Here is a 12,190-nt window from a genome sequence, read left to right on the forward strand (position 1 = left end):
CATGCTGAACGCCTTAGACACATTGACCATCGAGTGCAGCAAGGTGTAGGTTCCCTGCTGTTTTGGGGTGGCATTATGTGGGGCCGACGTATGCCGCTGGTGGTCATGGAAGGCGCCGTAACGGCTGTACGATACGTGAATGTCATCCTCCGACCGATAGTGCAACCATATCAGCAACATATTCGCGAGGCATTTGTCTTCATGGACGACAATTCGCGCCCCCGTCGTGCGCATCTTATAATGCTTTCCTTCAGGATAACGACATCGCTCGACTAGAGTGGCCAGAACGTTCTCCAGACATGAATCCTATCGAACATGCCTGGGATAGATTGAAAAGGGCTGTTTATGGACGACGTGACTCACCAATCACTCTGATGGATCTACGCCGAATCGCCGTGGAGGAATGGAACAATCTGGACCAACAGTACCTTGATGAACTTGTGGATAGTATACCACGATGACTACAGGCAATCAATGCAAGAGAAAATGCTACTGGGTGTTAAACGTACCGGTGTGTACAGCAATCTGTACCACCACCTCTAAACGTCTCTCTGTATGGTGGTACAACATGCAATGTGTGGTTCTCATGAGCAATAAAAAGAGCGGAAATGATGTTTATGTTGATCTCTATTCCAATTTTCTGAACATGTTCCGGCGCTCTCGGAACCGAGTTGACACAAAACTTTTTTTTTTTGTTATATGTATAACCTACGATGCGCCCCGCGAATAAAATACTGTACTCAGTAGTGGAAGCACAGGTCACACATGTCTAGAATAACGAAATCATTTTTCTCGCGATTCGTTCGTGAATGGGACGAGAGAAAATTCTAATAACTGGTACAATGGGAGGCAACCACTGCCACGAACTTCACAGTAGTTTGTAGAGTATACACGTAGATGTAAACAGGGAATGTACAAGAACCAAGAAAGAACAACAAGAATGGAAGAAAAAGAAAGAAGTGCTCGGATTGATAAACGTATAACAAAGAGATGCAGACTTTCACTATTCCTGTTCAATCTGTTCACAAAAGAAGTATTTATAGAAATAAAAAAAAGATTCAAGAGTGTAATTAAACTTCAGGATAAAAGAATATCAATGATATGATTCACTGACACCCTTGTTATACTCAGTGAAAGTGGTGAAGAATCAGAGAAGCTGATGAATGGAATGGTTTAATGAGTGTGGAGTATGGATTCATAGTAAACCGAAGAAAGAGAAAAGTAATGAGGCATAGCAGTAATTAGATAAGCGATAAACTTAACAACAAAACAGGTGACTGCAAAATAGACAATATGAATGAATTCTTCTACATTGGAAGCAAAATAACACATGACGCATGGAGCAAAGAGGACATAAAGAGCCGACTACTCAGGCAAAGAGGGCATCTGGCACAAAGAAGTCTACTAATATCAAAGATAGGCTTTAGTTTTAAGAAGAAATTTCTGATAACGTACTGTTGAAGCACAGCATTGTATGGCAATGGCTCAAGGACTGTGCGAAAACCGGAAAATAAGAGAACTGAAGCGCTTGAGATGTAGTGCTGTGAAAGTAAGTTCATAATTAGGTGGACTGATAATGAAGAGGTTATCCGCAGAATCGGCGAAGAAAGGAACATCCGAAAAACGTTGCCAATAAAAAAGGACAGGAAGATAAGGCATGTATTCAGACGTAAGGGCACAAGTTTTGTGGTGCTAGAGGGAGCTGTGGAGGGGAAAACAGAGATTGAAATACATCCAAGAAATTATTGAAGATGTAGGATGCAAGGGCTACTCTGAAGTGTAGAGGTAAATCTGCACAGGAGAGGAATTCGTGGCTGGCAGCATCAAATCAATGAAAAGACAACTAAAAATAATCGATACGCATCACGGTTTTACAATAGTGTACACTGATGGTACAAAGCAGCGGAATCTGGCTCTCAGTCGTGTTCCCCGACCGTGTCTTTCGGATTCTTCTTCCAAATTAATTACGGAGCTCCATAGAATCCTTAAGGCCCTCGAGCAGATGAGGCGTCTTCAGAGTAATAATTTTCTTATCAGCTTCTATTACCTTACTACCATGCTGGCATTGCAGCAAATGTGTGGATATATGTTAGACACCCTTTTCCTTCTTAAAAAGTGTAGAAAATATGTATTTTTTCTGGGTACCAGAGCAAGTGGGAATTTAGGCAAATGAACAAAATGAACAGGCAGATCAAGCAGTGATGAACACCAGCAGGGAAAGTGAAGAAGCAGCATGTGTCATTTCCTTGCAGGCTGTCGTTGAACTGATTATTCCGAGAGGCTTACGACAGTGGAAGGAGATGTTGCTGGTCGTGCAGGACAATAGGCTACGGCAGATGAAGCCGACTATGGGGCCGCGGCGCTCCTCATATCGTTCACTCTGGTAGCAAAAAATAAATCTGATCCGCCTCCGACTACGACTCTGTCACCTGCGTCCTAGCGTCATGCTGTGGTGACAGGACCATCCAGGCTACGATGCACTATACGTCCACAATTTAAACAAGTACATTTTATATTGTGCTGAGAAGGCGAAAGCAGATTTAAGTGGGGAACTGTCCTCTATTCCTCAACCGTATTTTATAATAACGTGCTTCTACAGTAACCAACAGCCGAATCCAAAAACGTCAGCTAACGTTGATATCGTTTTAAAATGTATTTTTCTTGCTCAGTAACACACAAAAATACTTCCAGAGACAGTAATATTTTATGATGCGCTTAATTTATTGACGTTGGTGAATTCGGCCACTAGCTAAGTAAAGCTCCCCGTTCACGTCAGGGACAGAGTGGTATGCTGCAGGGTTAATAGAAGTGAGAGGGGGAATATTTTATTGTTTGTTTTCCAATGCTGACAAATCACGAGCGTGAGCAACTAGCACCGATCAGCTGATGTGGTATAAATGTCAGACGGATGTAACATGGATTCGTCAATTCGCATTATAGAGACTTCCATCTTTAAAGGTAATATGAATTCAAATTAAGGCTATTATAATACGATACAATGAGTAAAAGAAAAATGACATTCCGAACATTTGGTACACATTTGTGATCGTGTCTCATATTTAAGTTACTGTTATTAATTAATATTAATTAATATAACACACTAATTAATACAGGTTACTCATTAATTGTAAGATCGTGAGAGGAAGGTGCGATAGATTGGACAGTAGTGCAAAAGTGGCGACTGCATGTTTTTGACCTGAACAGCGCTGCTACCCGCCGCGAAGTGGTCACACAAGTTCTAATAGAATTCGCCATTGTTGTCAGTGAGCTTGACAGAGGACGCTTGTTCCGTTATCTTTTAGCAAAAGCTCTTCAAATTTTCAGACGATTGATGCAAAAAGTCATTATATTATTCTTGTTACGTCAGGTTGTATAGAGAGTAATAACTTTTTTACTATATTAATGCTTAAAGAACATTTGCACTAAAAATGTAGTTTCTTGTTATTTACTTCAGTTTGATAGTTTCTTCTGTGGATCTCTGATGCCGACATGACGTCCGATCGGGAAAAATGGACACACTACTGGTGACTAATAGTGTTCAATGTGTTCTCCCGACAATAGTTAGTCACTTCCAAAAAAACACGCATAATACAAAAGATAAAACTGACTTCTAAATGATTTTGTACAAAAAACTACAATTAACCATTCCAGCCCTTCGTGACAAGTTTGAGTTAGTTAAGTTATACTGTTTAGGACTGCCTCTGTTTTGTTACATTTCGCCTAATGCAAAAGTTCAGCCGCGCGGGATTAGCCGAGTGGTCTAGGGCGCTGCAGTCATGGACTGTGCGGCTGGTCCTGGCGGAGGTTCGAGTCCTCCCTCGGGCATGGGTGTGTGTGTGTTTGTCCTTAGGATAATTTAGGTTAAGGAGTGTCTAAGCTTAGGGACTGATGACCTTAGCAGTTAAGTCCCATAAGATTTCACACACATTTGAACATTTTTTTGGGCAAAAGTCCAAGTGAAAACCGTCTGCTGTAGCCGCTTCGTATTCTTTTACGTACTAGCACGTGATGATGCCTAAGAACCGTAGTCGTAAATCATAAAATCAAACATAGGAACCTGACGCGATGCCACTAGCCACAGACCCGGCCTCCATATGGAACTGGCCACTATATAAGCCATCAAAAAATGCATATAGTTGCAATTCATTACTTATCTTTCTCACTTAAAAATATTTGGAGTGATACGTTAAAATACGTAAATTCAAAATGTGTAATTGATAACCTCTTAAAAGTAACCATGGTTAAGCGAAAATTGAATTTCTGTTTGAGTTGCAACCTCCCTCGCACCCGCCCCCCCCCTTCCCACCTCCAATTCCTACGCGGCCCGTTATGTCACTCTACACTGTCAACATTGGCTCTTATGCAGACAAGTTTGACGACCACGGGTTTAAACCAACACATCATCATCATCATCATCATCATCATCCACATCACCTCATTTCATATCCATTCCGATGTACTAGAGCAAGCAGCTGTTCTTCATTATACTCTTTCGTTGCGTAATTTCTTTGTCTGATAAATTTTTAACATTTGATGCAGTTGACGATTACATAATAGTCACAAGTGACACAGCGCACCACCATCCGGTAAGAGGTTCCGCTGGCGCCGCGAGAACTCTCGGTAGGTGTGTAGGGCGGTGCAGGCAAACAGAGGAAGAGGAGGCCAGGTGAGCAAGCGAGAAGCGGGGTGGGAGGGTGGATGGCGCCGGCGGAGGTCCCGGGAGGAGCCTAGGCGTGGATTTGTGTGGGCGCAGTTAGCGGGCTCGTTCAGAGACATTAGGAGCAGGCGACTTCCGTTCCGAGACCCGGCTGGGCGAGGCGAGGCAGGAAAATATCGCGTTACCGGCGGCGGCAACTCATCACTTAGTCTGCGCCGGTGGAGGTGGAGGCAGCGGAGGAGGGAGTCGCGAGTTACTGGCCACCCGGCGCGCTCCGGTTGCAGACCCCGGCCACTGGAGGCGCTGTGGCCGTGCCTGGGTGTCTCTTACGTTAGACCCAACTGTACTCCTTTTTTTAAACGAGGGGCTTTCAATAACTAAGGCATCACACTTATTTCTTGGCCAATTTCGGTTGAAAAACATCCAGAACTTGTTGTGGGACATCTTGGAATATTCCCGATTCAACACCTGTAGTTTCGTGAAGTTCCGGTAAGCTCTATACGTAGCAATCAAAATGGCGTTTATAACGGAGGTGCATATTAAGCAGAGAGCTGTCACTGAGTTTCTTTCGACGGAAAACCATAGCATCGCAGACATCCATAGGCACTTGCAGAATGTCTACGGAGATCTGGCAGTGAACAAAAGCACGGTGAGTCGTTAGGCGAGGCGTCTGACATCACCGCAACAAATCGCGCAACCTGTCCCATCTCCCGAGTGCCGGCTGGCTGCACATAGTTGTCTCTCCTGCAGCGTTGGAACGTCTGGACACTCTCATTCGAGGTGATCTTCGGATCACAATCAAACACTTCGCTACTCAACTGGACGTCTCTGTAGGCAGTGCTTCCACATTCGTCCACCATTTTGGATACTCAAAGGTGTGTGCTCGCTGCCTTTCCCGCCGCCTAACAGAGGAGCATAAAGACAACAAAGGATCATCTGTGTGGAATTGCTAGCTCGTTACGAGGCTGAGCTTAACAATTTTTTGTCGAACATCATCATAGGTGACGGAACATTGGTTCATCACAGTCAATAAAACTCTTCTGGATATGTAACGGCATAGTGAATGTGCAAAAACACCCTGAGGAAGGCCATTTGCGGTAGTGTACGGAATCAAGCAGAATTTTAGATATAGACAATGCGGTCACATACCCAGAAGAATTTTATTGACCGTGACAACGTCCATGGAAACCTACACTTGTATGAGTTTATCATATCGAACAGGAAACAAAACGGCACTCCACTGATTGGCGCCACACCACCTCCACTCCGAAGAAAAAGTTCAAAGCTGCACGCTTCGCTGGTAAAGTCATGGTGACAATCTGCTGGGACTCTCAAGGTATTAATTCTGTTTTATGTCCTCCCTTATGGTGCAACGATCAACTCTGAAGTGTATTGTGCTACCCTAAGGAAACTGGAGAAATAAATACTTTATAGTGTTCGTCGTCACAAACATGCAAACCACCTTCTTCTTCTCCATGACAAAGCAAGGCCTCGCACAAGTCTGTGCACACGAGAGGAGCTCACAGAACTCCACTGAACTGTTCTTCCTCATCCACCTTACAAATCGGACCTCGCACCTGCCGACTTCCATATATTTGGTCCAATGAAGGATGCACTCCACAGGAAACAATACGAGGATGATGGGGAGGTTCTTGATGCAGCAAGGTTTTGGCTTCAACATCGACCAGTAGAATGGGACCATGCAGGCATAGAGGCCCTCCCGTCGCCTTGAAAGGACATCATGTTCCAAAATAGAGTTTCGTAGCCAAAACAGTGCGGAATAATACGGTGTACTGGAATTCTGAATAAAACTAACCCTCTTTCAGAAAAAAATGGTGTTGCATTACTTATTGAACACCCGTCGTATATTTTACTGACATTTGGTCTTATGACATACATATATTGTTTTTGGATACTGGCATCAGAACATTACAATTAAAATTCTTTGAAAAAAAAAGTATGGCAATGAGATGACATGATCGGGTGCCACCGACACTTCGTAGACGTACACACCATCGGCGGGTAAGTAAACGGATAGAGATGTAGTATGGGTTGACAGGTAGTATGGTCACGAAAGTGCATTACTGTTGTTCGGGTTTAGCCTTGTTACCAGACCTGGTATACGGTAGGTTATGTAAGACACGTGAACAGCGTCAGATGTTGAATGATCGTTGTGAAGCACACAGAGATGCTGTGCACTCGTGTGAGATAGCGTTATCAAGATCTGACTGAGTTTGAAAAGCTTCTTGTTGCGACACTCAGTTTGGGTGGCTAGTCGAGTCGTGCAATATCCAGATTTGTGAGGCTTTCGAATGTGACTGTGGCCCAGAGTTAGACCGCATGAGAACGTGAGGACAGAAATGATGGTCGTCAAGGTTTTAGTCTTCCATGTCCGGCCTCCACTATGGAGGATCGCACTACGCACAATGCAACGGCTTCACATCTGCACCTACCAGCCGAAAACAAGTAATGGACTTCCCGCAACACTGTGTCAACCCAAATCGTTTGTCGAAAAGTAGCAGCGGCCCGATTAAAGAAGTTGTGAACTGTGTGTATACTGCAGTTAACACCATAACATAAGCGGCAGCGTTTGGCTTTGGACCGATACCGGGAAGAATGGACTGCTGACGTGCTGCATTGTGTTTAACGAAGAACTACGGTTCTGCATTACCCCGTGCGACCGTCGTCGTCGACTATGGCGATGAACACTCGACCAACGTTTTGTAAAGGCACAGCAGTGTTACTCCTGACGTTATTGTGTGGCCAGTCATTGACTGATAGTGATTCATGAAACTCTGACGCCACAACGCTATGTCGTGGACATTCCGCGACTTCATGTGTTTCATCTGACAGTGTCAAGGAACCATTTTTCAACAGAAAAATTCTCTTTTACACGCGGTATGAGTCTTATGAACTGTTTGCGAGATGCTGAGGCACTCCCGTGGCCAGCAAGATCCCCAAATCTGTTCCGGATAGTAAATATGTGACACCAGATCGGACGTTAACTCTGTTCCAAAGCCAGTATCGAGGACATCAAGCACCAGTTACAACAGTTGTGGGCCAGTACGTCAAAGGATATGATATCATTCCAAACCGGATCAGTGCAGGTATCCAGCCCAAAGGGAGTGCAACGTCATACTGATAGCCGGCTCATACAGCAAAGTAATTTGTAAATTTGAATCGATTTTGTGGTCACTGGAATAATATAATCTAAGACAAAAAAGACGCAATACGAAGGAGTTACGCAAGTTGGTCACAAATTTATATTGATGCAGGTATCGACGAAAACCGCAAAACTGTGAACATTGGCGGCCGATGGATGCATAGTGACGCTGCAGCGCAATTTCACAGCTCAGATGGCATGGACATCTCTATAGCAGTGCAAAAAATCTTTGCGAATTTCATTTCGTGTACTCAGTTGAACAGTAACTATGCCTCGCAGACAGGTGCGCGAACAATAAACGCAGATATCAACATTTGAGAGGGTACGCAGTTGGGCTCAAAGATGCCGGTTAGAGTAACGGCGAATCGCTCGACGTTTGAATAGGAGCGATGCCGCTGTTGGATGACGTTGGCAGGAATGGATGAACCATGGCTGACCTCAAGAGATGACAGAACGTGAGGACCGAGCACTCAGAGCCCCGGATTAATCATTATTATCGATCCGACGTGAAACTTGTGCTCCAGTGACCACAACGATCACTAATAAGTGACTCACAGAAAGGAGGCAGACCTCATGGCACTCCTTGCGCCGACTACTATTGACCTCTGTACACCAACAAGCCTCTTTGCAGTAGTATCGGGCACAATCGGCTTCGAATCTCATTGATTGGAGTAGAATTGCCTTTAGTAACTTGTCCCGCTACGAACCGAGCCCCGATGAGATCGCTGACGTCTCAGGAGACGCGCGCCGGACAGCTCTGTGATACCAATCTGACTGTCGCCCGCCATACGGACCGACAATCAGGAGTGATGGATTGGGGTACCATTTCTTTTCGTAGAAGGATCCCTTTGGTTGTCATCCATGGCACCCTTACAGCACAGCGCAATATCGACGACATTCTACGTTTGATATTCGCAATATTCTTTTGACGAGGAATGCTACCTTTTCTGTTCTAGACTACTTCTTATGTCCTCCTTGCTTCGTCCGTGAGGCGTTATTTTGCTTCCAAGATAGCAGAATTCATTCACTTTCTCTGCTTCGTGATAACCAATCTCCTTTCTGCCACTCCTCATTACTTTCACCTTTCATCGATTTACTCTTAATCTGTATTCGCCACGGGTGAGACTGTTCATTCCTTCCATCAGGTCCATCTTATCAATGATATTTCTTCACTTTGAAGTTCAGTCTCACTCTTGAACCTTTCTTTTATTTCCTTCATTGCTTCTTCGATGCAGAGATTGAGCAGTGGCGGTAAAAGATTGCTACCCTGACTTGCCAGTTTTAATCCGATCGTTTCGTTCTTGGTCTTTCAGTATCATTGTTCCCTCGTGGTTCTTGTACTAATTGTATATATTGTCTTTTTCTGTAGTTTACATCGATTTTCCTCAAAACACCCGTTGAACAGTAAAGGAGTGCATCCCCGTCTTATGTCCTTCTTAATTTGGGACATATCACTGGCTCTTCCATTCTTATTGCTCCCTTTTGGTTGGACATATTGTATTTCATCCGTCTTTCCCTAAAGAGTATTCCTACACTCATGCTCATAAATTAAGGATAATACTGATACATGGTGAAACAACGCTCTGGTGGGCGGTTTACAGGCTTAAATCACGTCGGGGTACGACCATGCGGCGCATTTGACCTGCGGTCGTCGCACGATGGCGCCTACAGCAATCCACATACGCAGACGTGCATGTTCGAGTACGGTGCAGCGAGTAAGTGTGCAGACGCTTTCAGACGTAATAATGGTGACTGTGTGTTGAAAATGGCTCAAAGAACACATATTGATGACGTTATGAGGGGTAGAATACCAGGGCAACAGGAGGCTGGTCAAACACAACAGTTCGTAGCGCGGCCCTCCGTGTACCACAAAGTGTGATCTCAAGATTATGGCAACGATTCCAGTAGACAGGAAACGTGTCCACGCGCTACAATACGGGACGTCCACAAGAAGACTGATATCTCACCATCAGTGATCGCAGAAGTACTGCAGGTAGCCTTGTTCGAGACCCTACCGCAGCCACTGGAACAGTTGTCTCCAGACGCACAGTCCACAGGCGACTGAACAGACATGGTTTATTCGCCTGGAGAACTGCAAGGTGCATTCCACTGACCCCTGGTCACAGGAGAGCCCGTAAAGCCTGGTGTCAAGTACATGGTCATTGGAACAGTGGTCCCAGGATATGTTCACGGACGAGTCCAGGTATATTCTGAACAGTGATTCTGGCCGGGTTTTCATCTGGCGTGAACCAGGAACCAGATTACAACCCCTTAATGCCCTTGAAAGGGACCTGTATGCAGGTCGTGGTTTGTTGGTGCGGGGTGGGATTATGACTGGTGTACGTACACCCCTGCATGTCTTTGACAGAGGAACTGTAACAGGTCAGGTGTATCTGGACGACAAATTTGCACCAATGTGTCCGCCTTTTCAGGCGTGCTGTGGGTCCCACCTTCCACCTAATGGATGATAACGAACGGCCCCACCTAGCTGCCATCGAGGAGAAGTACCTTGAAACAGAAGGTATCAGGCGAATGGAGTGGCCTACCTGTTCTCCATACCTAAAGCCCATCGAGCACGTTTGGGATGCTCTCGGTCGACGTATCGCTGCACGTCTTCAAACCCCTATGACACTTCAGGAGCTCCGACAGGCACTGAAGTGTGCCAACTCGTTGTGCGGCCTGTTTACGTGTGCGTGGTGATCATATCTCATATTGATGTCGGGGTACATGCGCAGGAAACAGTGACGTTTTGTAGCACATGTGTTTCGGGACGGTTTTCCCAACTTATCACCAATACTGTTGACTCACAGATCTGTGTAGTGCGTGTTCCGTATGTGCCTATACTATTAGCGCCAGTTCTGTGTAGTGCCACGTTGTGTGGCTCCACATTCTGCAATTATCCTTAATTTATGAGCATGAGTGTATTTTTCTGAGGATTTCCATCGTCGTACGTTGTCGAAAGCTTCTGTAGGTAAACAAAGTACTATTAAATTGCTTGACGCCACGCAGTAATATAGGTCTGCCACCCTGCTACGTGATTACACCTTCCGCAACTATTTTGATCTGTGAGTATATGATGGTAATACCAATATCTATCAATTCAAACAGCAGTAAATGATGCAAGTGATGTTACTATGCTTTTGATTTTTTAATGTGGCATATTTTACGATACCAAAAGAAAGATCGCCGTAATTCCGTCCTAATATAGGTAATTACTTCGAGCTTAAATTAAGAACAATTTCTGTTATACGAAGAATTTTCGGAATACTTATTAACTTATGGCTCCTATCTTTTGTAAGCAAATTGGAATTCTCGTTTGGAGGTCTGGTTATAAATGTCGAGCTGTAATGTCTGACGATGTATTCTAGCTAAGATTCAGTGAAACGTAATTACAGGGACAGCGAAGTAAATGCTGCCATGACAGTATTTGTGACAACATCAAAGTAAGCGGGGTGGATATTTTTTTTAAACTGGAAAGCTCTAAAAGCATTGTAAGGCATCCAGTAATGTAAATACGGAAACTTCCTTGTTCTAATTACCACGTCAAGGTGATTCTGCGTATTTTTCCTTTTTCAGGTTGTAATAATGACTACATCTGATGTTAAACTGATATGTATTCATTTAAATAGCTTGCTTTTCTTTGAAATCTAGGTTTTTATAACAAGAAGCAGTGTAAATTTGGCTGTGTTGTACTATTTGCTACAGATAATTTTTTCCACGACTACTCATATTTAATCATTATTAAGCATTTGTGAGCATAAACGTACAGTTGCGTAGCTTTCAGAAAACAGTTTGGCCGCTCAACATTCATCTTTTGTTGAATAAAAACTGGAAAATCGTTTCTGTGTTACGTTTATCATTTAAAGTAGCGAGCAGAAACATCGCAACTTGTGGGGGTACAGTACGATATTGACTGAGCGACGTCATTCATTGGTTTAAGAAACAGTTTAAACTGACTTTAACAATATTAAAAATCAACTTTTCTTATAAGTTTTCTGACTTGTTCGATGCACCTTGAACCTCAGTATGGATCTAAATTGAAAATTCATTAATATCCATACCGTACGCAGTTCTATTATACGTTCGCGGATCACTGCAGTGTGTGCTGGGCAGTTTCTGAAACACGTGTAGCACATCTGCAAGGCTGAAATCACTGTGAGCAGAACTCTGATGCCATTGCCAATAATCGAGCTCCTGCCACTACCAGGCTATTGAATTAGGGTGAGCGAAAATCGACCCAAACTCATTACCGAAATACATTGCGTTTTTGTTACGGCGAATGTTGCGCTCGAGAAGATAAGAGCCGTGTTTTTCCGTTCATTTAAGCCATCCGCTTGTGAGCGAGATGGCTGTTATGATTACCTCGACAT

The sequence above is a fragment of the Schistocerca piceifrons genome, chromosome 1, assembly GCF_021461385.2.
Source record: "Schistocerca piceifrons isolate TAMUIC-IGC-003096 chromosome 1, iqSchPice1.1, whole genome shotgun sequence".
Classification (NCBI taxonomy): domain Eukaryota; kingdom Metazoa; phylum Arthropoda; class Insecta; order Orthoptera; family Acrididae; genus Schistocerca; species Schistocerca piceifrons.